General features: G+C 48.1%; 1 protein-coding gene across 1 annotated transcript in view; it reads left to right on the top strand.

The window, feature by feature from the left end:
• NRG4 (neuregulin 4) overlaps positions 1–26,992 on the top strand; it is a 211,101-nt gene that overhangs the window by 160,969 nt on the left and 23,140 nt on the right. The window lies entirely within an intron of this gene.

The following is a 26,992-nucleotide window of genomic DNA, read 5'->3' as shown; positions in this document are numbered from 1 at the left end:
AACAGGATCAGTGGTGTAAACTCACTCTATTCAGGCCTTAATAGCCAAGCTGACCCTGTGCCTTGTACAAATAAATAATCTCCACAAAAAACAAAAACAAAAACAGGTATACTGTTTAGATCTCAGTAGAGAAGAGAAGGACATATGAAACTGGGCATGCTCTGAGGCTCTGAGAGCCATAGGGCAAGACAGCCACACGTTAGCAGGGGCTGCTCAGAACAGGACAGGAAAGTGTGAGCTGAACGGCCATACACTCAACAGTTACCTTATTTGTGGATACTGTTTACTCTGCTATAACACGCATCCCCTAGTGAAGTCCTCTCTGATATGCAGCTATAAATTATTAGTAGCTGCTGGTTAGGTGTAATATATTTGATAATATAGAGAGTAAAGGCGGCTACTATTTACATGGCACAGCAGAGAACGAGAAGTCTTTTTCTCAAACCCTATTGAATGCTAGATTTACTTTTCCTTTTGAATTACTACTAAAATTGAATACTATATGTGCATTGGGGTGTGTGTGTATGTGTGTGTGTGTGTGTGTGTGTGTGTGTGTGTGTGTGTGTGTGTGATGCACATGATGGGGTCAGAGGATAATCTTCAGTGTCCAACTTCTCCTTCTACTTAGAGACAGAGCCTGCGTGATGTTTGCTGCCACATACGTCAGGCTCCCTGGACTGTGAGTTCCTTGGAATTCTCTTGTCTCCACCTACCATCTTCCCATAGGATCTCTGGGATCGCAGACACTACATTACACATCTGGCTTCTCCTTGGGGTTGGGGATCCGAACTCAAGTCCTCACACTTGTGTACGAATGCTTCTACCCACTGAACCTCATTGCCTGTGTGTGAATGTGTGTGATTGTACATGTCTGTGATTATGTGTGTGTTTATATGCGCAATTGTATGTGTGTATATATATGTGTATGTAAGTATGTGAGTGTATGTAAGAGTACATGAGAGTGTGTGTATGTGAATGTAGGAGTTTGTGAGTGTATGAATATGTATGTGTGAGTGCATGCATGAATGTGTGTGTCTGTGAGTGCCTGAGTACGTGTGAGTATTTGTGTGTGTGCGAATATGTGTGAGTTGTGTTTGTATGTGTTTATATGTATGCTTGTGTATGTGTCTGTTTCTGTGTGTGTATTTAAATGTCGTGCCAGAGTGTGTGAATGTTTTGTGTATGTGTGTGAGCATGTACTTTTATGTGCTTGTGTGTGTTAGTGTGTTTGTGTCAGTGTGCCTGGTTGTGTATGAGCATTTGAATGTCTGTGTGAGAATGTGCGTATGATCGTGTGCTGGTTGACTCTGTGTGCGTGGCTGTGTGTGAGTGTGTGTTTTTGTGTGTGATTGTCTGTTGATAAGACTGTGTGTTTGTATGTATCTGTGTGCATGTGTTTGTATGTGTTTGAGCATGTTTGTGTGTGGGTGTGAGTTTCTGTGAATCTCTGAGTATGTGTGTTGGTGTGTGTTTGTATATGTATTTGAATGTCTTTCTACGTTTGTGGGTATGATTGTGCATGTGTCTGTGTATGAATATGCATGAGTGTATATGTTTGTATATGTGTGAGTGTGTGAATGTGTGTATATGAGTAAGTATGTTCATGAGTGTGTGTGTGTGTGTGTGAATTTCTTCTTTGCTGATCCTTTTCTTGATCAATTTTTTATTAGTATACCCATCCTTTTCCCATTAGTTGATAAGTATTTCTATATTATAGTGGGAATATCCACACTGATAAATTTCATTACATAAAATCCAAAACTTCTGCATGTTCCCAAAATACCAGAAAAAAAAAGTAGAAGAGACACTGAGGAAAAGCCAAGGTGGCAATGATTTAACTTTCTTTTTAATGCCTGTTTTGAGTATTTAGCTTAGAAATTCTCTTATCTCCACGACCATATAAAAGCTCATTTTTCCCTTCTGCTGGTTGGTAGTGAGTTTATAGTTCTGTGTCATGAAATCTTCACAGTAGAGGTATAAAGCTTAAGGCGACAATGATTCTAATTTGATTTCTTTCCAGGCAGTTAAAAAATCACTGCAGTAGACTGTATTAACTCTTCCCTTGTCAAGGGTCTTTTTAGGGGATTTGTGCATGTGTGTGTGTGTGTGTGTGTGTGTGTGTGTGTGTGTGTGTGTGTGTGTATGTGTGTCTGTGTGTAAAGGCCAAAGGACAACCTTGTGTGTGTTGTCTCTCAGGTGTAATCCATGTTGAATTTTTTTTTTCCATCTTGGATTTTGAGTTTCATTGGCCAGCAGCTCATCAATTAGGCTAGGCCTGTTGGCCAGGGCACCTAGGGCCCTGCCTATTTCTACTCCCCAGTGCCAGGATTACAAGCACGTGCCACCCTAGCATGCTTCTTGTGTGTGTTCAGGGGGGTCTAACTCAGGCCCCTGTGCTCGGGCAGGGAGCACTTTACTGACTGACCTATCTTGCCCTCTTCTTAGGGGTCTTTATCTCAGGCTAACACACAGCCTTATCCAAGTTCAGGTTTGCTTCTGGACTTGCTCCTCTTGTTCTGTGATCTCTGCTGACTTCTAATGCTGTCCCTCTTCCCACAAGGACCCCGAATTCTCAGACACAGGGGGACATAGCTTTGGAAATCTCTGCTCACATTCTTGCCTCCTGCACCAGACAGCAAATTCCTTCAGGCTGGAGTCCTGCCTCATTTGTCTTTGTGTTTAGAGACCCTAGGACAGCATAGCGGAGGTGAGGCACGGCAGCAAAGCAGTCTAGCAACGCAGCAAGCCCAAACACAGACTGAGCAAGGCGCAGGATGCCCAGCTAAACTAAGCTCCAAGTCATTTTGCGGGGGATGAGCATGCCCCGTGCAGTATTTGAGACACACTTGATGCTTAAAGCCAGCCAGGTGTCCTCACTGGAGCGTTCAGTCTCTTTAGTACTCCCTAACCCGCTTGCCATGGTGCAAGCTGGCAAGTAAGTGTTTCGTCTTTTCCATGTCCTGTGCTACTGCTAATGTATCTCAGTCCGAGGTGCCAGCGACCGAGTATGCAGAGGCAGTGTCGCAGGCCTGGAAGGGTGACTCGGAGCCAGTCCCTGGGCTCCAGGAGCCTTGATCAGAGTGGGCCAGGGCAGACATTCTGCAGCCCCCCCCCTATCTGCAGCCCCCCCTATCTGCAGCCCCCCCCTATCTGCAGCCCCCCCCTATCTGCAGCCCCCCCATCTGCAGCCCCCCCCTATCTGCTGCCCCCCCATCTGCTGCCTCCCCCTATCTGCAGCCTCCCCCTATCTGCTGCCCCCCCTATCTGCTGCCCCCCCTATCTGCAGCCCCCCCCTATCTGCTGCCCCCCCTATCTGCTGCCCCCCCCTATCTGCTGCCCCCCCATCTGCTGCCCCCCCTATCTGCTGCCTCCCCTATCTGCTGCCCCCCTATCTGCAGCCCCCCCTATCTGCTGCCCCCCCCTATCTGCTGCCCCCCCTATCTGCAGCCCCCCCCTATCTGCAGCCCCCCCTATCCGCTGCCCCCCCCATCTGCAGCCCCCCCTATCTGCAGCCCCCCTATCTGCTGCCCCCCCCTATCTGCAGCCCCCCCTATCTGCAGCCCCCCCTATCTGCTGCCCCCCCCTATCTGCAGCCCCCCCTATCTGCTGCCCCCCCCTATCTGCAGCCCCCCTATCTGCAGCCCCCCCTATCTGCAGCCCCCCCTATCTGCTGCCCCCCCTATCTGCAGCCCCCCCTATCTGCTGCCCCCCCCTATCTGCAGCCCCCCCTATCTGCAGCCCCCCCTATCTGCTGCCCCCCCTATCTGCAGCCCCCCCTATCTGCTGCCCCCCCTATCTGCAGCCCCCCCCCTATCTGCTGCCCCCCCTATCTGCAGCCCCCCCCCTATCTGCAGCCCCCCCCTATCTGCTGCCCCCCCCTATCTGCAGCCCCCCCCTATCTGCAGCCCCCCCTATCTGCAGCCCCCCCCTATCTGCTGCCCCCCCCCCTATCTGCTGCCCCCCCTATCTGCAGCCCCCCCATCTGCTGCCCCCCCTATCTGCTGCCCCCCCCTATCTGCAGCCCCCCCTATCTGCAGCCCCCCCTATCTGCTGCCCCCCCCTATCTGCAGCCCCCCCTATCTGCTGCCCCCCCCTATCTGCAGCCCCCCCCTATCTGCTGCCCCCTCCTATCTGCAGCCCCCCCCCCCCATCTGCGTCTTCATGCTTCTTCTGAGCTCTCCCCTCTCCTAGGCAGGGAAAATGGGCCTCACCCCCCCCCCCAAGCTCATGACACCCATAATTATAGTAAAACTATAGAGAAGTAGAGATACTGGGCAGAGCAAAAAGTGGGTGGCTGAGCAAGCATCTGCTTGAAGTCATGAAATACAAGCAGGCATTTGTCTCACGGGAGAGATAGCCACATGTTTAAGTAAAAAAAAAAAAATATATATATATATATGTGTGTGTGTGTGTGTGTGTGTGTGTGTGTATACATATATGAGATGTAACATCATGGCAGCTCCAACAACAGCCAGGCTGGGCCCAGGGCTCCTCTCCTGAAACCACCTTATTGTATCCTCCTGCTGGAGGCCTCTTAGAAAGGTAGCCATGGCTGTGTCTAGAGCAATCCTGCCCCCAGGGCTGTAGCTTCATCTGAGTTTGGGTCCTAATGAAGATGGTCAGAGACCCAGGCCACTGTGAAACTGACCATCTATGCCCTTTCCTGCTACGTTGTTCAAACTAAAAAAAAAAAAAAATGGGACCAGCAGGATGGCTCGGTAGATAAAGGTGTCCTCAGCCAAGCCTGGTGACAGGAGTTCAATCCCCGGGACCTACACGGCGGAAGGAGAGAAGTGACTCCTGCACGCTGTCCTCTGACCTCTACGCACATGCTGTATCATGCACACTCTCTCCTCTCCACACTAAATAAGTAAATGAAAAGTGTGACAAAAAAAAAAGTTAAGCGAATTTTTTTAACAAAACGATGCAAAAGCCTACAGGGCAACTAAAAGTAAAATCGCTTATTCCTAGATTTCCCCCAATGCATCTGTGCACTTGCACACAAATAAAGGTGACTGTGTTGCCTGGTACCTTGTGTGTGCAGCTTGCCCCGTCTGCTGGGCAGTGTGGCAGTGTGTTGTGCTAATGGAGTTTCTAACCAGCTGTAGATCTCCACAGCTCAATTCCTACCCAGTCAAGACTGGACCATCAGCTCCTTCTGGGCATGACTTGTATGTGTGTCTGTGGTATACATGTGCACTCTGGGCATGATGTGTGTGTGTGTGTGTGTGTGTGTGCACATGCATGTGATACGTGTGTGTGCATGTGTGTGTGCATGTGTGTGTAAGAGCCTGTGAGTGTGTGCACAGAGACCAGAGGATGACATTGCATGTCCTGTTCTGCCAAGCTCTGTGCTCTTCCTTGATGCCCCAGGGAGCCTCCTATCTCTGCCCACACCAGCATTAGTGTTACAAGAGTGGCCAGGCCCGGCTTTTCTCCCTGTGCTTGCTGGGATCTGAACCCAGGGCCTCCTGTTTGTGGGTGCTTTTGCCCACTGAACCATATCCCCAGCCTAACTTCTGAGTATTATTTGAATTAGACTTCCTGTTCGTGTTTGGTGTGGGGAAAACAATCCTCAGGTGAGCCTTGTCATCATCCAGTGGCACTCAGAAGGCTGGTACAGCCCCACCAGAGAGAAGGGCATCAGTTAGAAGCAGGAAGCTGGTCAGTCTCAGCTGTCCATTAGGAGTGGGACCTTGGCTTGTTCAGTTCTCATAAAGGAAAGACCTTGGTGCGATGACTTACCTACTCAGAGAGTTAGCAAGAGACACTGGGCACGGCCTTTGCCACTTGTGCCCCTCCAGAAGGCTTGCGTCACCATGCCCCTCTCCTTCTAAAGGCTTTGTTGAGGAGGGAGTTCCAGGCAGCTTGCTGCTGGAAGGCCGCACCAAGGGCACCACAAGCCTGCACACTAAATAAACTTCCTTTCCCTTCTGGAAAATTACGTAGGACACGAACACGAGTGGATAAAATAACTTGGTTTGCTTAGCTTCAGCTGGGTCCCCACTATTCCTTACTCTGCTTTGCAGGTTCCAGCTCACTCGACAGCCTTTGAACTTGGCCCACTCTCAATGTTAACCAAAACCTCGGCTTGTGGCAGGGGAGGTAATTCCCCAACATGTCCTGCAGGTGGCACCAAAACAACGTGGAAGCTGGACTCCCTACGCTAGCCTTCTCAGGAAAGAACAGTGAAGGAGGGCGAGGCGGAGCATAGGCGGGGCATAGGCGGGGCATAGGCGGGACCTAAACCAGGCCAGGGTGGGTGTTTATGCCTTGGATGCGTGGAAGTCTTCTTGTGCAAAGCGGACTCTCAGTTTATTCTCATTCAAAAAGCTGGGTCCTTTGGCCAGTTTCATCGGTGGAGAACCGATCACATGATTAGCACGCAACTCTACACACTTCAGAGAGTAGAAAGGGCACTAATTTTTATTTATTTATTTTATTTTTGTTTTGTTTTGTTTTGTTTTTTCCGAGACAGGGTTTCTCTGTGTATCCTTGGCTGTCCTGGACTCGCTTTGCAGACCAGGTTGGCCTCGAATTCACGATGATCCGCCTGCCTCTGCCTCCCAAGTGCTGGGATTAAAGGCATGCACCACCACGCCCGGGCAGGCTCAGGAAAGGGCACTATTAAGAACTCCAGGACAGCTGGGCTTGGTGGCGCACACCTTTAATCCCAGCACTTGGGAGGCAAAGGCAGACGGGTTGCTGTGAGTTCGAGGCCAGCCTGGTGTACAAAGCGAATTCATGGCAGCCAGGGCCACACAGAGAAACCCTGTCTCAAAGAAAAAAGGAATTCTAGGACAATAGTTGTAAACTTATCTCCACAGCTGTAATACATGCTAACCCACTCTCTGGTCACCTTTCTTCCTTTTTCTGCCTTGCTTTTAATTTTGTTTCCCTCCCTACAAACATCCAGTGTTCTGTCCCATGCATCCCTGTCTTCGAAGGTTGACCTGGCAATGGCGGACATCACCCCTGGGGTCTAATCACCAGCCCAAAGACTGCTTCCAGCTTCTAGGTAGAACACTGTCCCTCAGTTATGACGGCTGGTGAGTTAGGGAACACAGGAGGCGGGCTGGAGCCCTGACCTTTAACTCAATTTCTGCCTCTTCTGGCCCTCCCTACTAAATTTATTCCTGCAATTTTGTTCTGAGTACCCCCTTTGTCTCTGAATTTAAGCGAACTGGTTTATTGAATTGCAAATAGACAAGTTCCATTAGGAGCGATTCTTAAACTTGCAAGAGTGTGCCATTACTCCATTCAGCCCGAATTAGCATACCGTTTACCCCTTGTTTCTGAAACCTCTTCAGTTAATGGCCCACAAACATCCATCCACAGCAGAAAGGGCTCCAACTTCCCTCATTTCCACTTTTAGATGTCTCGTTGCTATCCAAGCAAGGGATTTGTCTGAAGGAGTCTTGTCGAAAGTCCTGTTCTTATAGGGGGATCCTGCTGGTTAACGGCCTCTCTGGCCCTCAGATACTGCCACACATGGCCTTGGGTTTCAAGCCTAACATAAGTCTAAATTAGGAGTGTGGGCTTCTCTCAAAATAACACAGAGATGAGAAGCTTCAGAAAATGCTAAAACCCTTCTCACCTAAGAAGGACCCTTAGCGTTGTTCGCACATGACAAGCAAGAAATTGGGCTGTAAATGTACAAGCTCCAAGGAAAGGCCACGTTCAGAAACAAGATTTTTTTTTTCTTTTTGTTCTTTGGTGTGTTGGTTGTTTGAGACAAGCTAGTGCTAATTAGTCCAAGAAGGAACTTAATTTGTAGCTCAGGCTCACCTCAGAACTGAGGGCCTTCCATCTTTAGGCTACGGAGGGCTGGGACCACAGGAGTGTACCACCCTGTGCAGCCAGGTGGCCTTCCCTTTTCAGTAAGATATCTCTTCGGTCCTCTCAATGCTTGTACTTTCTCAAATTCATGTTAAAACTTAGTCTCTATGTGATGCAATTAGGACACAAAGCCTCTAGACCCTAAAGGCTTTAGGTCCTAAAGCTTAGGAGATGGCTCCATTGGTGAGGAGAGGAGAGGAGAGGGAGAGGGTAGCCGGTGTAGGCTTAGGGGCCTGACTCAGGGCTGTGGTCAGAAGCCAGAAAGGGCCTGTCCTGCATGGAGGCCAAAAGGACGTGAAGGCTCAGCCCTTGGTCCGATTCCTCACTGATTTTAGGGTCTCTTCTCCCACAGGGTTTCTCTGAATAGTCTTGGCTGTTCTGGAACTCACTCTGTAGACCAGGCTGGCCTCAGATTCACAGAGACCTGCCTGCTTTTTTCTGCCTCCCGAGTGCTAGGATTACAGGCCTATGCCACCACTGTCAGGCCTAGGGTCTTGCGGAAGGGGTGTTATAGATACCATCGGCCTTGGAAGCCATTGAGGACAGACTTTACCTCATGTTTCCAGATAGCTCTGGAAGGGAAGCCCCTTCTCAGAACCTCCTTCATAATTAGCAAATGGGGCTAGAGAGATGGCTCAGAGGTTAAGAACACTGTCTGTTCTTCCAAAGGTCATGAGTTCAACTCCCAGCAACCACATGGTGGTTCATAACCATCTATAATGAGATCTGGTGCCCTCTTCTGGCCTGCAGGCATACATGCGGGCAGAATACTTACTGTACAAATAATAAATAAATATATCTTTAAAAACAAAAAACAAAAAACAAAAAAACCAAAGAACATAATCAGCAAATGAAGTGGTGACAGTATCCAGACCTTGCTGAGTCCCATTAAGGTAAAGTACAGAGCCTAAATTCTGCCCCTGGCCCCACATGGCGACCTGACAGTCTAAGCTACCCAAACATTGCATACTACTGTCTCCTCCTTTTAAGAGTTGCCCCCCACAAAAAGAAAGCTGATTCTCCTAAAGACATATTAAGGGCATGAAAGGACTGATTATCCTCTTCATGGGATTCAATAGTTTCTGATGGTCTCTAAAGGCAGCAGACACACATGGTGTGCACACATACTCACAAGTGAGCACCCACACACACAACATGGAAAAGAACGCTGCCACCAGTGTGGCCGCCTGCAGACCGCCCATCATGAAGCACTGTGGTCCCTGCTCATATTCCTCAGAACACCGTAACTTTCCTTTTCTTCTTTCTGACATTCCTTTGGATACTGGCCAAAATCCTAAGTCTGCGTTTCCTAACGCTGGGCCTCTCCAAGGCCATGTAACTGCTCGCCTAGCACCTGGCTGTTTGCTGAGCTCCGTTGCTGAGCCTGCTCATTTCCTTGGGCCATGACTTAGAAGGCATAGTAGCTCCATCTCTTCCTCATCCCCATCTCCCTCCTCCTGGCAGCAGGCAGGATTTTCAGCTTGCCTACACCCTGGTATTTTGTCTCAAACTCTAATAAAAAAAATCCTCAAGCCTCTTCTGATTTCATTTCTAAATACTCTTATTAAACAAGCTGAGAACCCCCCAAAGGGGACTATCAGTAACAAAATCATGAGGTGGAGTGCTCATGAGTAAGTTAACTTGCTGTGATATGGAAAGGTTGGAATGTTGCCGATCCAGAGGATAACCACCTTACCCTGGGCTAGCTTTAGTCCCCTGAACAGGCTGTTGCTTGCCCGCTTCCATGTGGGAACTAACATCCATGTCACTAATCAATAAAACCTTTTGGAATCTATAAACTTAGAAGACCACTAATTCCCAACAACCCAAAAGCTAAGCATGGCATCGGATAGCATCTGAGGTCAACAGGCCAGATTCGCTCTCTCTTGGTGGAACCACCTCTCTAGTGCATTTTAAACTTGCCTTGCTGTCTGACCTTCTCTGTTCTTCTGTATGAAACTGCTCCCAGTGGGAACTTGGGACCTGGGATGATTTTGCTCCATGTTTCCTGGGTCACGGTCACGGTCACGGTCACTTAACGTTAGCTCCAGAACGGTGCAGCACCATTCTTCAGATGGGGAAATCAAGGCACAGAGGGGGTAAACTTGCCCACAGTAGTGAAGGCAGAATTTGAACCCACCATGGTCTAGTTTAAGAAACTGCGCCCTTCACCACCACACCGTACTGTATTGTGGGATATTTTGAGTATTTTCTTGTATTAGCTTGGGAGCATTTTGTGCATAATTTAGATCTTATAAATCTGCTTCAAAGAAGGCAACTACATCAGAATGGTAGCTCTAATGTGTGGCATTCATGAATAAATTAGAGGGCTCCCTGGTTTTAAATAAAAATGATTTGCTTAGCCTGTGACTGCAATCAGACAAGACGAGACTGTAATGTTCCAGAGCTGCAGTTCACACTCCTCTGAGAGAAGCTGGGCTCAGCCATGGGGTAAACTCCTAGTGAAGCCTCGGCACACTTTCCCTGGCCCTTTGTGGAGCAGTGAGAGGGTCTGTGGGGTCCTAGTTTGTTGAGAGAGAGAGAGAGAGAGAGAGAGAGAGAGAGAGAGAGAGAGAGAGAGAGAGAGCTGCTCTAGTACAGAGGGCCTAAGAAGGATGGTTTCAAATGGGGTCATCTGGGCTTTGGTAATTAACATGGGGTCAATGATTTTCTGATGTTGACATATAGGAAAAAGAAAAAAAAGTGAATCCTTAATATCTTTTTATTTGCATGTGTGTGCGCGCATGAGGATACATGTGCACGTGTGTGTGTGAACATGCCAGCTCTCTCCTTCTGCCTTGTGGGTCCTGAGTCTTGAACTGGGGTCATCAGGCTTAGCAAGCATCTTTCCCTGTCGGGCCCTCGCCCTCTCATCAGCCCTAGGAAATGAACTCCTCGTCTGAGCTTTATCTGACAGCCAGCAGCCTGAGAAGAGCAGATCAGGCCCCTGAAGCTCTGTCTGTGATCTCATCCTTAGCGGCAGAGGACTTATGGAGGGGAACAAGAGTGGGCGGCCAATCTGTGCCTTAGTCCCGCCCCTCTGGCCATGAGGTTGGCTTCGTGGCTAAGATGCCACCCTTCCTTCACTATCACCTCTGCAAAAGGGGAGCAGGGTGGTGCTTCCACCAAGGCCACCAAGTCACACTTCTCAGGACAAACAACATGGGATCGATGATCCATCAGCAGTGTGTGTACATATTCCTTTCTACAGAATAAAATAAGAGCGTTCCCTTTGAAAAAAATTAAATGGTAGCTGGGCAGTGGCGGCACATACCTTTGATCCCAGCACTCGGGAGGCAGAGACAGGTGGATCTCTGACTTTGAGGCTAGCCTGGTCTACAGAGTGAGTTCCAGAATAGCCAAGGCCACACAGAGAAACCCTGTCTTGAAAAACAAAACAAAACAAATTAAATGTTTATGTATATGTTTGGCTTGCATATGTGTTTGTATGTATGTGTCAGGTGTTCAGGGACACGTGGAGGCCAGAAGAGGGGCTTGTGAGCCACCTGTCCTGGGTGCTGGGAACCAAACTCAAGTCCTCTGGAAGAACAGCAAATACTGTAACCACCAAGCCATCTCTCCAGCTCCCCAGAGGTGTAGACTCTGAAGCCTCTGGAGCGTCTCTATCAAATACAGCCAGGGTTCCAGATGAAATGATCTTCAAGTCTCATTCTGCCACTTAACTTTTATATATTTCTTTGTTTTCTTTTCTTTCTTTTGTTTCTTTACTTTCTCTCTCTCTCTCTCTCTCTCTCTCTCTCTCTCTCTCTCTCTTTCTTTCTTTTTCCCAAGACAGGGTTTCTCTGTGTAGCCTTGGCTGTTCTGGACTCACTTTGTAGACCAGGCTGGCCTCAAACTCATAGAGATCTGCCTGCCTCTGCTTCCCGAGTGCTGGGATCAAAGGCGTGTGCCACAACTGCCTGGCTTCTTTCTTTCTTTCTTTCTTTCTTTCTTTCTTTCTTTCTTTCTTTCTTTCTTGACACAGGATCCCTCTACAAAGCCCACATGGCTTTAAACACTGTCCTTCTTCCTTTCCTCCCAAGGACTCCAGTCACAGGCATGTGCCAGCACACTTGGCTCTATATTTCTCTATAAATAAATTAATCTTTGCTCACTTGTTTTCACACTTGATTTATTTATAATTGGATTGTGTGTGTGTGTGTGTGTGTGTGTGTGTTCACATGCACTAGGTGCCACTGTATTAATGTGGTAGTCAAAGGACACTTTGTGACATCTGCTCTCCTCTTTATTTATGTGGGTGCCAAGGATACAACTCAGGTGATCACAAGGCCTGTGCAGCAAGCGCTTTCTGCACTGAGCCATCCTCAAGGCCCAGCTCCCTTGTTTTAATCAGACACATCTCGGCCTCGTCTTGCTGTACTTTGTGTCTTTTCCTATTCAGCTCCAGCTTTGTTTTCCTCCATACGCAAGGAGACCAATCAATGAGGCCTTGTCTCTCTTTAACAGTCTCCCTGAGGATATAAGCGCACACACTAACAAGGCTCAGACAGTGCTCTGTGACATACACACCAGCACGCCCCCCCACCCCCACCACACACATGCACGCTGCACGTCTATCTTTTTGGGACTCAGGGCTCTGCAAAAAGGCAAAATGTCTATGAGTCAAATGTCCCTTACGAAACCTTTCCAAATCTTCAATTTCCTCAACTGTGAAATGAAAGTTAACAATGACATCCCTAGCAAGTCAGTTACAGATGTTTTGATGATGTGGAAAGGACAGCAAAGTGATGGCACGGGGTATAATGAAACAGAATCAGCTGGGTGGTGGTGGCGCACGCCTTTGATCGCAGCACTCGGGAGGCAGAGGCAGGCAGATCGCTGTGAGTTCGAGGCCAGCCTGGTCTACAAAGTGAGTCCAGGACAGCCAAGGCTACACAGAGAAACCCTGTCTCGAAAAACAAACAAAAAAAAACCCACCACTACCAATATCGCTGCTTTTGAAAAGATCTGCCTTTGTTCTCAGCTCCTGAGACACCTCACTGGAGCATCTGTGTTTCTTGATGGGGGTCTCATGTCACAAAGGATAGTCCATGAATGTGAAGTGGGGCTTTGGAATACTCTGTGGCTGTATAGCAGCCTAGGACCATTCCTGGTTGGTGATGACCGCTGCTCATCAAGGCCAGGGGTGTGCTCATTCTGAGGGCCTGAGGAAAAGCCAAGAGGAGCTCTAGGTCTGGAGCTTTTCTAGTCCTTGGTGGTTTAATCTGTCCTGCTACAAACTACAGTGTGACTCTAATGGTTTCCAGTCACTTTAGATGTCCCTTAAGCCAGTGGAGGCCAGGGCTGAAGGGCTCTTGTGGGTCTGCTGCTCCAACTCTCTCTGTTCAGGTACCGAGGCCGAGACTGATATACTCAGTCTGAGTTGTACCCGTTGTCCGGAGACAGCTAGTTACTGCACAGCGCTGTGGGAGAAAACCTGGAAGCAGTCTGCTTTTCCTGGGCTTTCTCACACGCCTTTCCGTTTCCTGTGGGTTGTTTTTAACATTTCTTGTAGTTCAGTTAGCTAAGGGTAGCCTTGAACTTCTGAGTGTTAGCAAACAGGTAGGTACCACTGTGCCTGGTTTATGGCACTGAGGGTGGAGCTCAGGGCCTCACTGAGCAAAGCCCTTACTTCAGAAAGTACAGGTGAGTTCATCTCTCTGGGTGTCTGTCTCTGTCTGTCTGTTTGTCTGTCTGTCTGTCTGTCTGTCTGTATCTCTCTCTTTCAGTGTGTGTGTGTGTGTGTGTGTGTGTGTGTGTGTGTGTGTGTGTGCGTGCGCACTTGCGCATACAGGTGAGTTCATCTCTCTGGGTGTCTGTCTCTGTCTGTCTGTCTGTACCTCTCTCTTTCAGTGTGTGTGTGTGTGTGTGTGTGTGTGTGTGTGTGTGTGTGTGTGCATACAGGTGAGTTCATCTCTCTGGGTGTCTGTCTCTGTCTGTCTGTCTGTATCTCTCTCTTTCACTGTGTGTATGTTCATCCAAGATTTCATGTGGCTTGGGATGTCTCCCACACTCTTGTACATTTGAGTACTTGGTCCCTATTTGGAAGATTTAGGAGGTGTGGGCTTGCTAGAAGAAGAATGTCACTGAGGGCGGCCTTGAGGGTCTCTTTGCTTCCTCTTTGTGGTTGGAGATGATGTGACTCGCAGCGGTTGCTCCACCCTCCTGCACTCTAACCTTCGGGAACCATAAGCCCCGAGTAAACTTTTCCTTCTTTCAACTGTCTTGGTCATGATATTTTACCACAGCAACAGAAAAGTAACTAATACACCCAAACTACCCTCAAAGGTGCTGTGCAGCCAAGGATGACCTGGAATTTCTGCTCTTCCCACCTCACCTTCTGCCTCCTGCTAGGGTTACAGTTGTACCCTACGGTGCTGGGGGATCAAATCCAGGCCTCAGTGCACACTAGGCAAGCACTTTGCTGACTGAGCTACGTGCACATAATTACAGGAGATCAGCAGCCTGCTTTCCAACCCACAGAGTTACTTTGAAAGACTACTCTAGAGCTGTCAAATTAGGAAGAATGGGAGCACTGGCCGTCCGGGTTCCACTCATTAGCTCCAAAGGCCATTAAGACCGTTCTTCTGCCTTTGTGATGGGCAGTGCCAAGTCCTTCTTTCCAGGCCATTTCCTGTCTCTCTGGGGAGCCTCTGTTCTGCGCAGGCTGGTCCCTGATTGATTGTCTCTATCAGACCTCTATGATGCCATTCCTGAGATCTTTCTCTCTCCGTCCTGTGCCTTACAGACTTCATTTTTCTTTTTCTTTTCTTTTTTGGTTTTTTGAGACTAGGTTTCTCTGTGTAGCCTCGGCTGTCCTGCATGTAGCTGCTTCTGTCCCGAGAGATCATTGGATGTGGATGTGGCACTAGAAATTGTTGACTGAATTAAAATGCAGCCTCAGGACATTGATGCTACACACTAACCATGCAGGCTCAGGTGAGATGCTTAGCCCCTGGGACCTCAGTCCACAGGCCCTGCCTCATGGAGAGTGATAGCAGATACTGCTTTCTTTCTTTCTTTCTTTTTTAAAGGTTTATTTATTATTATGTATACACTGTTCTGCCTGCATGCATACCCGCAGGCCAGAAGAGGGAATCACATCACATTACAGATGGTTGTGAACCACCATGTGGTTGCTGGGAATTGAACTCAGGACCTTTGGAAGAGCAGGTGGCACTCAACCACTGAGCCATCTCTCCAGCCCCCACAGACGCTGTTTTCAAAGTGAACACAGCAAGGTTGTAGCAGGTAACAGCGTTAAACACTGACTCAGGCCCATGATCCCAGACACTTGGGTGACTGAAGCTGGAGACCTGCCAGGTAGAATGTTTGCTAAGCATGTGCAAGACCCTGTGCTCAGTCCCCAGCACCGTGGGGAAGAGTGAGCTATATGAGGTCTAAGCATGGTGACACACAGTATATATAATCCTAGAATCCAAGAGATGCCCAAGAGCAGTAGGATTGCTGCAAGTTTGACACCGTCCTAGGATCTAGGGTAAGATCTTGTCTCAAAACAGATTAAATACTCAGGAGACAAAGGCAGAAGAATGATGACTTCCAGGCCAGCTTTGGTACAAAAATAAACACACACTAGCACACTAGCGTGCGCGCGCGCGCGCGCGCGCGCACACACACACACACACACACACACACACACACACACACGCACTCACGCACACACCCCAGACCAGAAGGAAATGCCAAACACAATTAACTGGATGTAAGAAGGAGGGAGGGAGGGAGGGAGAGAAGGAAAGAGGGATGGAGGGAAGGGTGGAGCTAGGGATGCAGACTCTCCCCAGGGCCTGATGCACAGAGACAACTTGGAGTAGCTTAGCAACCTTAGACACTGACCTGCATCAAGGGGCGTGGACCCTCTGCTCTAAACAACACGATGCATGCCCCCTCCCTTTGTAACTCCCCCTTTGTAACCAAGTACATCCTAAAGCATGCCCCAAAACCAAGGAAGATGGAATCCAGGCCGAGCTATTTTTAGGTACCCATGCACAAAGGTAACCTCTGTCCTCAAGACAACCTTTCTGGGAAATTCCCGTTTACCACTGTATACGCCTATGCATGGTTAGGTGTGTCTATGACTAAAATCAGATATTTGTGGTAAAGGACACATGCAACAAATAAAGGCTTATAGAATCCGTTTGTCAATCAAAACAGAAAACCATCTCTATCGCACCCCTGGCTGCTAACTAACCCTCCTCCTGGGCCTCCAACAGGAAGAAGTTACCAATCTTCAGAGCCCATGGCTCTCTGGCAGTATCTGCCTGCACCTCTGCTCTGCTTCTGGGTAAAAGCCCTCACTGTTTTGCTATGTGTGTGTGCTTCTTCAGTTTCTTCCATCCTTTAAACTCAATACGTGAACCTGAAACACCCACTCTGGACAGAGGCCGCCCAGACGCACCTCCCCAGCAAGATCTGGACCACTGCCTGATATGCTACAGGGAGCCAATAAAGGTTTGTTACTGCTCAGGATCTGTCTTGGTCCCTGTTCTGTTGCCATGAAGAGACACCACGGGCGTGGCGGCTCTTATGGAAGAAAGCATTTAGTTGCTCGAATGTCAGAGGATCCCTTCATTATCAGCATGGCGGGAGCACAGCAGCAGGCTTGGTCCTGAAACAGTTGCTGAGAGCTAGCTACCTCCTGATCCCAAAGCAGAGACAGAGACCTGGGCCTGGCACAGGCTTGTGAAACCTTAAAGCTCACCCGCAGTGACACATTTCCTCCAACAAGGCCACACCAACTCCAACAGGGCCACAACCTCCTCCTAATCCTCCTAATTCTTTCAGATAGCGCCATTTCCTGATGACTAAGCATTCAAGTATGTAGCCCTATGGGGACCATTTTTTTTTTTTCTTGGTTTTTCGAAACAGGGTTTCTCTGTGTATACTTGGCTATCCTGGACTCAGAGCCAGCTGGTCTCGAACTCACATCGATCTGCCTGCCTCTGCCTCCCGAGTGCTGGGATTAAAGGTGTGCACCACCACATCCGGCTATATGGGGACCATTCTTATTCAAACCACTACGTGGTTGTTGAGGTCGATGCTGAGAATGAAAGAAAAATCAAGTTCTCTTTATTGAGTACCTACTGCATACACAGGCATGTATGTCTTAAAGCAACAGGACTTAATCTTCCCTCTCTTATTAGTCTTTAAAGAATATGTCATGTTGCGTAGTCTTGTGCTTTTGACACGTTAGCTCATGTCCCACTCATGATTGCTCTCTGGGGTAAAATTCCCAGATCTGGAAGCCACACTTTCCAGTCTACTCAGCCAGGGAGAGTGGAGCAAGGCTTAGACCCACAAGCATCTCACTCCAAAGGCCAATTCTCAGCTTGTAGCCAGGAGCACTGCCTCCTGCCTTTCCACCTAACTCTCGCCGCTACTGGGGGCTTGGAAATAGCTGGGGGCTTTAAAGAATTGGGAGGCACCCGGACATGGTGGCGCATGCCTTTAATCCCAGCACCTGGGAGGCAGAGGCAGGTGCATCACTGTGAGTTCGAGGCCAGCCTGATTTACAAAGTGAGTCCAGAACAGCCAAGGCTACACAGAGAAGCTCTGTCTCAAAAAACCAAAAGAAAACCAAAAAACAAACAAACAAACAAAAAAAAAGAATCAAGAGTCATAAGTGGGGCCTACTGGCCAGGCTCCAAGAGCTTTTAAGGCCCCACAGAACCATTTAAACATCTCTAAAAGGGAACTGTGCACCAGGGACACGCCGTGGAGGACCATTCTCTGGAGTGCTGCCAGGAGAGATCCCATAGGCAGCTCACAGCTCCAGGGGAGATGGGTTCCCTGAGAGTAGAGCAGAGCGGGTAATACCCCACGTCTACAGGGGCCTGAGGGAGTGCGTGGGGCAGGCCCTGGCAGCTGTGCTGGGAGAAGGAATGGCTGGGGCCACTTGGTGCAAACCAACTTTCACCTGTCTTTTTTTTCTTTTTGTCTTTCTTCTCCCTGTCCCCACTCCACCCCACCCACCCTCGCCCCTCTAGGGTCTCATGTGTTCCAAGTTGGCCTTGAACTCACTCAGAGCTGAGGATGACCCGGAATTTCTGCTCCTCCTGCTTCAACGGCTCAAGTACTGGGATTCTAGGCATAGAGCACCACGGCTGGCTCACAGAGCAGTGGCCCCAAACCTGGGGCTTTGTGTGTGCTAGGCAAGTGCTCTACCCGCTGAGCCACACCCACAGCCCCTAAGTATAGGAAGAAAGCAGTTGGGTGTTTCCAAAAGGGTCTTTGCCAGAGGCTAAAAAGCATTGACTTGAGGTGCTGACCAGATGAACAAGCCAGGAAACTAACTAATCTGCTCTCACTGGTATTTGATAGTCTTAGGGTCTCTAGTCCAACACAGCCTCTTCCCTTGTAGGTCTGTTGCCAGGGTCAGATGAGCCAACAAAATGAAAACAACATAGTCAAAAAGAGAGAGAGAGAGAGAGAGAGAGAGAGAGAGAGAGAGAGAGAGAGAGAGAGCGCTTTGTATTGGAAAACAACTGTCCGCAAAGCCCTTCCCTGTCTAGTCTTGAGACTGGACCACAAAGGGGCATTTGAATGCTTCTCTGAGCAGCCCAGTTACACAGCCCGCCACCACCTGCCCCCTCCTGCTCACCCACTGAGACTTAGCTCTGCCTGCCTCTCCACCCAAATAGCCGGTGTGAAAAACGAGCCCAGGAAACAGCAAGTGCACTTCCCCTTGGTCATAACTCCTGTGTCCAGGAGAAAGATGTGAAAGAAGGCAAGGGACGAAGACAGCTTGATGGGGTCACCTGCCGGTCAGGCCTGCAGGAGGGGAAGGGTTAATAGTTCCTTTAGTCCAAATGTCAAGTTGGAATTAATCTGTATAAATGTCAAGTGCCCTCTGGATGCAAAGGCAAGAGGCTTGTCAAGGGGCAGATGGTTTTCTCTGCAAGTCAATAATTTTAGCCATTAGCCTGGCCCCTGCCTCTTGATATCTCATGACCTGTAGTCCTGATCCTGCCGTGTCACACAGCTAAGACCATCCCCAAGCTATCTGGGAAGGTCTGGGCTGCTTTTTCTGGTCCGTCCTGTAAGCCTCTGTCCACTCCAACACAAAACCAGGTCCTCCTTCTCCTTCCATAGACAACAGAGAAGCAAGCCAGTTGTGATGACTTTATCCCAGCACCCAGCACCCAGGAGGCAGAAGCAGGCAGATCTCTGTGAGCCTGAGGCCAGCCTGGTCCACAGAGTGATTTCCAGGCCAACTGGAGCAGCACAGTGAGACCTTGCCTAAAAATAAGATAAAAGCAACTACCCAGGAGAATTCCAAAGAAGAATAGAGGCACCAAGTCACCACAACAAACAACAACCTAGTCTCTCTCTCTCTCTCTCTCTCTCTCTCTCTCTCTCTCTCTCTCTCTCTCCTCTCCCTCTCCCTCTCCCTCTCCCCACCCCCTCCCTCTTCCTCTCCCTCTCCCTCCCCCTCTCTCTCACATGCACACATACTACACACACACACACACACACACACACACACACACATCACCACCACCACCACCAACAACAATAAGATTATTTTTATTTATTTTTGGTGATCCAACTCCCTTACCTCCTTAGGAACCATTTCACCTCTGCCTTCTGCATTTCTATAAGGCCGCCAATCTCAATGTTAAAATGCTGTTGTGAGGACTAATTAAATCTGCCATGTAAATGGCAGGTACACAGCATGTGCCCATTTCAATTAGAACTCTTTCAGCTACAAATTGGTTTATACAGGAAGAGTGTGTAGAGTGGCCAATAAAGTCTGGCAATTGGTCAAAGTTTGATTGGGACTTGGGGTGTCTTTCATAACATCCCCAGGGCTTGGCTCTCTTCTGAATAACCGTTTCTTTTCTGCCCAGCTTTCCTTACAGCCACACAATAGCAGAAGCTATTTCAGGTCTCATTTTTTTTTCCTTTCCTTTTCTTTTCTTTTCTCTCCTCCTTTAAAATTTTTTTGTTGTTTAGTTTTTGTATATGAGTGCTCTATCTGCATGTATGCCTACATGACAGAAGAGGGCATCAAATCTGATGTTTGTGAACCACCATGTGGTTTCTGGGACTTGAACTCAGAACTTCTGGAAGAATAACCAGTGCTCTTAACTGCTGAGTCATCTCCCCAGCCCTTATTATTATTATTATTTTAAAGACAGGATCTCTCTACTTAGCTCTGAAAGTCCTGAAACTCCCTATGTAGATCTTTCTGTCTTCAAACTCACATTAAAGGTATAGGACACCAGCCCAGCTCAGATGTCATTTCTACCCCCTGCACCATCCAGAGCCCAGCTCCCTGCACGAAGCAGAGGAGATGCCATATGGGGTCACATTACTAAATATGGGGCTTGGGAAAATTTAACAGTGGTGGAAGGTTTCTGAATGTATAACAACTCACATGATTAATAACTCAAGTTCAAATATATAATGAATTCCTGATGTTTCTGGATATGTTTGCCCATGCATTGTGGCCCTTCACTGAAACCTTGGTCCTGAGCACAGGTGCCAGTGAGTGCCAGTGAATGCTTGTTAACATTTATCTCAGACTCAAGACTGTTGTATATTATGAATTGTTCTTACTGTACATATAAATGTTTCTGCTCTTATAAAATGATTTAATTATTTTAAAAAAGAACTTATGATGTTTCCTATCCTTATCCCTCAACATATAAGTATCGAGCTGGGCATGGTGGCACACGCCTTTAATCCCAGCACTTGGGAGGCAGAGGCAGGCGGATTGATGTGAGTTCGAGGCCAACCTGGTCTACAAAGTGAGTCCAGGACAGCCAAGGTTACACAGAGGAACTCTGTCTTGAAAAACAAAACAAAACAAAAAACCAACAACAACAAAATTATAAGTATCAAATTAGTAAATATTTGGGTTGGATTGTATTACAATGTTTGGCTTTAAAATTTTCTGTTTGAGCCGGGTGTGGTGGCACACACCTGTAATCCCAGCACTTGGGAGGCGGAGGCAGGCAGATCTCAGTGAGTTCGAGGCCAACCTGGTCTAAAAGTGACTCTAGGTCAGCCAAGACTAACACAGAGAAACCCTGTCTCGAAAAAAAAATTTTTTTTTCTGTTTGATGGCATGGAGAGATGGCACAGCAACTAAGGGCACTGGCTGCTCTTCTGAAGTCTCCGTTTTTATCCTCAGCGCCCACATTACAGTATTGTCTACAACTGCAGTTTTGGGGGGATCTGACACCCTCTTTTGAGCTCCACAGGCACCAGACGTGGAAGTGGTGTACAGACATTCATGTAGGCAAAACTCCCATCCTCATAAAATGAGGTGAATTCATTTTTTAAATTGTTGCATAGTGGTATATTCCCACCACTCAGGGCTACAAAGTAGGACCCGGTCTTAAACAAACAAGCAAAACTACAACTTAGAAAAATTGCTGATTGAATGGCTGACTTGAATTTCATAAAACAGTTAAGTGGACTTTGGCCCACTGTATCATGGCATTGACATACCAGTGAGGTGTGAGAAATGAAAGAATGTACCAAGACAAAAAAAGATAGAAGTAGAGAGTTTATCTGATATTCTGTGGCATAGATAGCAGAGGGAAACTCAGTAGAGACGGACTACGTGGCTGTTCTTATGGGGTGGGGGAGGGGCGTAGGAGGGCAGATTACATAGTCAATCAGATGATGCTTCCGTGTAGTAGCTTAGTGGGTGGGACATCTGTGTAGGTAGGGCTCACATCTAGATGACTAGATGACGTTTCACTATTTTGTAGAGGAGCGGCTTTTAATATTTTACAGGCGCACAAGCGAGTTGGCGTGAGGTCAAAGGACAGCTTGTGGGAATAGATGCTCTCCTTATAGCTGGAGATTGTAACTCAGCCACAGGCTTGAAGGCAACACCTTTACCCACTGAGTGATCTTCCTAGCCTAGGGATACTTTGTATAGTATGGGTTGTTTTTCTTGGAACTCGTTATCTGTGTAAGATAGCCTGGGCCAGTAGGGGGCACACTCCAGATAATCAGAGCCTGCCCATTAATTAATATGTGGAAGTCTCTGCAGTCCTGGTGTGATGCCCAAAGACAGATCATTGCAAAGGCTTGTAGAGGTGATGTCTCTTGGATCTTGCTTAGAAGTGCAGCAGCCTTGCTCTGAACCCCTCCTGCATCTGCCCCAGAACAGTGTCAACAATTGCAACCCAGTTTCCAATTTCTGTAATGGGCCTAAACATACTTCGGCCATTTTTGCGCGGCATATTTATGTAAAGTGGTGTTCTCAGCTTTGCAAATTACAGAATCAAAATATCAGCCAATGCCAAAAATCACCCAAGATGCTCTGTGTCCTGCAGCATCAGTGAAGATTTAATTCCTTGTGTCTAAGTAAATAACCACACCCATCTCGTGTGATATATGATTCTGCCTTCCTCTCTTAGAGCTGCTAAAGTATCTATATACTAAATATTTTTTCTAAAATAAATTTATTTATGATTTATTATCAGTAAATGTTTGACTTATATACTTACATACCCAGGCTGCATAAAAATTCCCCCGGTGAAAAGGGGTCCTGGTGGGAAAGAATTTGAGTCGATCGAAAACAAGAAAACTTTTGTGGCCTACAGAGTGAGTTCCAGTTTCAGTTTCCTTGACTACACAGAGAAACCCTGTCTCAAAAAAGCAAAAACAAACAAAAAAGAAAGAAAGAAAACATTTGCTTTACTTATTAAAAGAAAGTTCTAGGGGCTGGAGAGATGGCTCAGAGGTTAAGAGCACTGATTGCTCTTCCAGAGGTCCTGAGTTCAAGTCCCAGCAACCACACGGTGGCTCACAACTATCTATAATGAGATCTGGTGCCCTCTTCTGGCCTGTAGGTGTGCAAGCAGACAGAGCACTGTATACATAATAATAAATAAAAATATTAAAAAAAAAAAAAAGAAAGTTCTAGTTTGGCTCTGATAGAACACTTCAGATCAAGAACCTACTTTGTGGGGCTGGAGAGATGCCTCAGAGGTTAAGAGCACTGACTGTTATTCCAGAAGTCCTGAGTTCAATTCCCAGCAACCACATGGTGGCTCACAACCATCTGTAATGTGATCTGATGCCCTCTTCTGGACTGCAGGTGTACATGCAGATACAGCACTGTATACATAATAAATAAATAAATAAATAAATAAATAAATAAATAAATCTTTAAAAAAAGAACCCACTTTGCAAGCAAACATTAGGGCTGGGGTCTGCCAGGCTCTGATTGGCTTAGGCATAGACTGTGATGGAGAAAGACATACCCTGAGGCACCCTAATTTCTAGACTCATCATGTAGACTGCTGTCTTCATACATGTCCTCCAAAACCTAGTGGTGACATAGACACTCAGGAGATCCTGAAACAATATTCTGTGAGAACTGTAGAATCAAGAGAAAGAGAGAGAGAGTTCATTTTCCCAGGCTGTTGTGCAGTTAGTGGTGGCTTCCTAGTGAAAGCCAACAAAGCCTTCTCCTTTTCCCAGCCCATTGCTGGCTTCTTCCATGAAGTCAGCGAAAGCCTCAAGAACACCCTTGCTAGGGTCACGCTGCATTAGAAGGCTGCCCCATGCTGGCCTGCCATTGCTCACTTTAGCCAGGGAGCATGAGAATTAAAATTCTAATTACATTTTCAGTCATCGAGTCCAAAAAGAAGATTAAATTTATCTTGAAATAGCCTTTTTAAAAAATAATGGAAATTAAAAAGAAATTGAGATTTTAAAGGGCATGACTTTCTTCTTCTTCTTCTTCTTCTTCTTCTTCTTCTTCTTCTTCTTCTTCTTCTTCTTCTTCTTCTTCGTCTAATGGGTGGGGCTGAGCCCCAGTTTTCCATTCTGAGGAATTTTCTCTGTAGCCAACATGGAGACCCTGGCAGACTGTGGGTGCAGGGTCCAGGGCAGCATCAGAACCACAGTGCCGAGCCCCAAACAAGGACACTTACTCTGCCATAGGATAGAGAAAACGAGTGGCTTGGTCCACACTGCAGCTCCCTTCTTCTCTGCAGGGCTTAGCACCCAGTGTTGGATACAAAGGGCTACAGTGGGCATCAAACGCCATTGAGCTTGCTGCCCTGCCTCTCCACAGCCAGCATGAAAGAAGGGGACATCAGGGCAGGGGTGCATGGGAACCCTCAAGCAAACAGTATACGCCTGGGATTCTCACTCATCTTTCCGGTCATTTTCTGGATTGCTCCTCAGGCGCTACATGGTCAGACACAATCCTGTCCCTTTTCTCAAGCTCACTGTAAGCCTGTTATAGACTTCATAAGAAGCTGGTAGGGTGTAATTCTAGACCATTCCTCCCTGTCAGCTATGGCCACTGTTACTGCAACTGCTGGCTGTACCACCACAACCACTACAAGAACTCTGGTTTGGGTCTCCTGTCTCACATCCTTCCCTACCCCCTAGCATGTGCTTTAGACTTTGGGGTCTCCATCCCTCCAGCCTGCTCCTCTCCATGGTGTCTCCTGCTCTGTGCTAACACACGTGTCATCTCCTCAAAAGTCTTCAACAATTCCCCACGGCCAGCAGAAGGTCTGCATTTTTTTTTTTCCTGAGACAGAGTTTCTCTGTGTAGCCTTGGCTGTCCTGGACTCACTTTGTAGACCAGGCTGGCCTCGAACTCACGGAGATCCGCCTGCCTCTGCCTCCCGAGTGCTGGGATTACAGGCGTGCGCCACCACGCCTGGCACTATGTATCCTTTAACCTCCGTGTTTCTTCTCATTTCCGATGCATGAGGAACAACACCCTTGCAGCCGTGACCCCTGTGTCTGATTGTTGCTTGTACGGCTTCAGACACTAGGCCTGCCTGCCTACCTCCTGAGGCCATGCACCTTTCCCAGATCCCTGGGATGAGGTGTGTGTGTGTGTGTGTGTGTGTGTGTGTGTGTGTGTGTGTGTGTGTGTGTGAACTGCATCCCCTTCCTCCCTGTGCCCCTTGCTGGTGACTATTTCAGAATATCATCCATGTTTCCCATAGCAAGGAAGGCAGTGTCTGCCTACGACCGGAACACTAACCAGTTATCAGTACCCACACTGGTGAGGTCATATGTACTCATAACCTCATGTGGGCCCCAGCTGAGAGAGCTAGCTGTACCCTACTTCAAAAGTGTGATAAGGGCTGTATCTTTGGTAGGAGTTCAGTGAAATCACTCTCCCACCACCGGTACAAGTCGGTTCCTGAGACGGGAGGCCCCCCCTCCCCTTGCAACCACATCTGTTACCAGCTTTATTTAAAGGGCCCTTGAGTTTCAAAGCAGCTGACAGGACACACTCCCTTGATCACTAATTCATATCTGTCTTCCCTCTCAGGCCCGGGCCTCAAGAGCCCACCATGAATCAGGGCCCCATACCCATGGCTGAGCAGGTCTGCATAATTTCCCGAATGTCACCAAACCCCTCTGTCATTTCCTCAGCTTCCCAAATGCCATCTCTGGAGTACCCAGGAGGCTCCGAGCCATATGGCCAAGGAGCCCTACTGTGAAATCCCATTACGGCTTTCAGTTAATTAGCTTTAAAGCAAGCAAAGTAATTAGGAAGGGGCTGTGGGAGGCACACCACAGGAAGGGCTCTGAGCTTGCCTGTACCCTCCCCATGGAGACCTCGTGTCTACAAACGCATCCCTCCTCACCCAGGGCCTCACTGTTGCGGGGAGGCAGAGGGATGCTCAGGGCAACAATTCCATTCCCATGGGTAGATAATTGTAACAGGATCATGTTTTGAGGTATTAACTTTTTTCTCTGCTTCTGTCCTCTTTTTTTTTTTTCCCTAGGTGAGAGCTGTTTACTTCACTAAAAGGGATGGGGTGAGATATGACACAGTAGAGGGGAAGGGAGCTACAAACAAGGTAAAGCCCTGACTGTAGACCCAGCATTTTCCCCCTTGACCAGCATCAGTACAGTGTATCAAGAATGACCCTAAACTCCTCACGGGATAGACACGATAAATGAAAAGATGGCTGCCTTAGTAGTAAGCTGGGGAGAGAGAAAGAGAGAGGTAGCTCCCTGCACCCTATAGCTCCTGACTTTGTATAAGACCACAGACTGGGGCTGGGGAGATGGCTAAGCACTGACTGATCTTGCAGAGGACCGGGGTTCAATTCCCAGCACCTACATGGTTGCTCACACCTGTCTGTAACTCCATGATCTGACACCTTCACACAGACATACATGCAGGCAAAACACCTATGCACATAAAATAATTAAAAAAAAAAAAAGACAAAGAAAATGTTTTGGAGCTAAAGGGTCGGGCGTGGTGAGATGGCTTGGCAAGTGCTTGACCTGAAGTCAAACTCCAAAACCCAAGTCAAAAGCTGCACATGATTGTACACCCAGCACTGGGGCACAGGGAGCAGAGGCAGGAGGATTGCTGGGGCTTGTTGGCTGCCCACTCTAGCTTTGAGTTCTATGAGAGATACTGTCTAAAGAAAATAAAGCCAAAGAGCAGTAGAGCAGGACACCCAGTGCCCCCGCTGGCCTCTAAACACACACACACACACACACACACACACACACAACCCAGATGTGCACCCAAGCTCAAGTTCTGGGCTTGCATTCCAGCACCCCATTGGACTTAGTGCAGGGCCACCATTTTGTATCCATTCTCTCTGGCCTCCCAGTAGCTCACACAAGAAGACGTTCCTGACTCATTTTGGAGATGGGCAGAGGCCATAATGAGATCACTGAGAAAAGAAACAGGTACATGGACTCTGAGGCTGAGCTGTGATTAGGCCAAGGACCTATGTCTTCCCAGAAGGCTACTCTGTCAGGGCCAGAGCTGGCCAGAGTGGAAAAAGACACAAAGCCCCCTTGTGTTGCTGGAGTCACACAAGGGTCCCCCATTGGAAGAACTTTTTATACTAAGAACGTCTCTCCTGCTGGTCACCACAGCCTGCTCCTGGATGGGATCCTGTGACAGCTACAGTGGCCCAGAATGCATTAGGGCAGCAGAGGAAGCAAGGAAACTGGGAAGAAGGTCCCAAACTGCAGGCGAGAGGAGCCCAAAGAGCGGGGTGGGGGTGGGGGTGGGGGGGAAGTGAGCTGCTTCAGTGGGCAGCACAGGACCACATTCAACTTATCCTCTGAGTGGGCGATCTATTCAGGAGACCCTGAACTAGGGACACAGAGCTCTGGAGGGGATCTGTAAGATGCTCACCACTGCAGACAAACA

The sequence above is a fragment of the Acomys minous genome, assembly GCF_964271855.1.
Source record: "Acomys minous genome assembly, chromosome: 5".
NCBI lineage: Eukaryota > Metazoa > Chordata > Mammalia > Rodentia > Muridae > Acomys > Acomys minous.
The sequence above is the reverse complement of the archived record's forward strand: the minus strand, read 5'-3'. Positions and strand labels throughout refer to the sequence as shown.